Source organism: Berghia stephanieae, chromosome 15 (assembly GCF_034508935.2).
Source record: "Berghia stephanieae isolate SIO BIC M18660-M18661 chromosome 15, UCSD_Bste_1.3, whole genome shotgun sequence".
Classification (NCBI taxonomy): Eukaryota; Metazoa; Mollusca; class Gastropoda; order Nudibranchia; family Aeolidiidae; genus Berghia; species Berghia stephanieae.
Window position 1 is genome coordinate 20072700 of NC_088374.1, and position 2464 is coordinate 20075163.

The following is a 2464-nucleotide window of genomic DNA, read 5'->3' on the forward strand; positions in this document are numbered from 1 at the left end:
CAAATGAATGGATTACATTACATGAATTACATTTACAAAAGTGATATCGCTAATACGCGATTATACTAGTGTGTATTTATATCTATTAATTCTTATGTTCTCATTCATTTACTTATCTTTCCCCATCCCACTAACCTACTTGTATCAAGTTCATTAAATTAATGATAACGACTAACAAAATTTTGGAAATCCTCACGACATCACTGCTCATAAAAAAAAAAAAAATGTTGCAATTAGTCAAAGATTTACTCCGGTATTTTCACAAATCGGGTTACGTCATTTGGTTACACGTTTATCCAGAGCTGAATCTATCAAGTGACCACTCGGACAATCAGAGAATGACCAAATGGCTCCTCCCTAATATAACCAGCAGAATCAACCTTAACACAACCACCAGTCATAAGAAGGTCAATACAAGTCACATCCAATCTCTACCAAACAGATAAAGAACCAATTATAATAAAATGAGCAACGAAACAAAAGAGAGGAAATTTAACTAATCATAGTATGACTTTGATTAATTAAAATGTACTATTATTCTTTTGGCTAAATAAGTTTTAACGTGTGAGGTAATTCTATTGATTTATAATAACTATTTCTGCTTAAACGGGATTAATACTGACCTTCTGAACCTATTTATCCCTATATAATGTGCCAAATTCTACTACTTCGACTACCTGTTTCTTTAAACTTAAAATGTTCTTAATATCTGTCGAATTGTCAGGAACATTAACTGAAATGTAACAGGGTAAATGTGGCATCAGACAGCTTATGCATTCGGGGAGATTATCTGTCTCCTATTTGTCTATTCCTATTTGCCACTTCTACATAGACAGGACAATTATTTATTTTATTTCTTTTTCAATATGTTGTTATCATCGTCAGTATTACTTTTCTATAACAGGGACAGCAGCTATCCATATTGAGACTAGTCCAGAGAGTTTTAACGAATTTCTCACCAGTCAACTGAACATCACATGTGTGGCTGACGGCCCTTCCTATTGGGCTAATGTCATATCTACAATAGAACTGGGCAAGAAAGGAGAACCTCCGATAGTTGTGTACAATCTTAAAAATGTCATAAATGGACCTGGTATGAAATCTAACGTTCAGGTGAATATTTAAAACACAGTACTTATCTGCCTACTTATCCTCTTGATACCTTGGTGGCACATAAGGTGCCAACAAAGTTTTTTCCATCTTGTTGCATGTCATTCCAGCTTCTTTCATCTCCTCTTTGACCGTTATCTTCCAGGTTCCCAAACGGTCTGCCTCTCTTTCTTTGACCATTTGGGGGCAATCTTAGTGCTGTATAAGGGGTAGCTTTGCAACACAAAACTGTGTGTAACCTTAAACGTTTATAATCTGTTTAATACAGTTTAGTGAGAATAACTCATAAACGTAGATTGCAAGAAAAAACAAAAACCAAAAACATTGACCTGGGTGACGTCAACTTAATTTTATCTATGATGCACTATGCAGGACTTTTTAAATGTCATAAAATGGTCTAGTATTCAGAATAAACATACTGAATATCAACATTACGTTGACAAATTTGTTTCGGAAAGATCTTGAGTGATCGATCATTATATATTTTGAATGCATTCAAGGTCCACAGTATTATGCAAGATCATGCGACAAACAAAAACAACAAATAAAACTTTGACAAAAAAAAAAATCAAAACCAGCATGCTTTTGATTTTTTTGTTTTTGTGAATTTAAAAATGAATAAAAACATATGTTCTGAAAAACACGATTTAACTTTGAATTTAAAAAAGCTGTTAAGTTCATTTACGAAACAACTAACGTTTGAGGTTCATTCGAGCCCATGACGACACATCAAGAAGCATACGTCATTGATTCAGTTGTTTTCAAGTTACTACAAGAAATTAGATTTTCGTTACTTCATTCATATGGCTTAGGCTGTAAACTGAGTACATTCAATTTCCTTTCCTGTACGCGAATAATTAGTGTGTCATACATAGCGTTTATAGTCTGGTTAATACAGTTTATAAAGTATTACTCATAAACTCAGATGGCAACAAAACAATAACAATGACCCGAGTGACGGCAAACATTGATCTATTTATACATTTCTGTAATTTACTCACAACAAACACATGAAACATAACAACAAACAAAACTACGTGAAACCTGAAACGTATCACTATACAAACATTTATTAAGTGAGAGCTGATCATCCAAAAGTGTTCTAAAAACAATAACAAAAAAATTACGTGTATTGCTTCACTTTGTTGGTAGGAAATTGGAATGAATTTGAATACCGAATATAAAACGTTCCCGTTAGATTCCTGTAAGTTCTGGCAAATACAAACAGTTAGATGCACTCACTTTACTATGATAAAACAAGAGACCGACTTAGAGGAAATGTCCAATGGAGGCTAACAAGACCGGAGTGGAAATTTAATGCACTCAGTATTCAGTCTATAAAAATTTAAAAAAA

The 2464-nt window shown here is 33.3% G+C and overlaps 1 protein-coding gene and 1 long non-coding RNA gene across 2 annotated transcripts in view; one reads left to right on the forward strand and one right to left on the reverse strand.

The window, feature by feature from the left end:
* Window positions 1-1140, forward strand: part of LOC144960861 (uncharacterized) — a 5160-nt gene extending 4020 nt beyond the window's left edge. The window contains exon 2 of the long non-coding RNA XR_013642961.1: window positions 905-1140. This is a non-coding gene — a long non-coding RNA (uncharacterized LOC144960861). The remainder of the gene's footprint in view (window positions 1-904) is intronic.
* Window positions 1-2464, reverse strand: part of LOC144960639 (uncharacterized) — a 72517-nt gene that overhangs the window by 30983 nt on the left and 39070 nt on the right. The gene's annotated exons all lie outside the window — the stretch shown is intronic.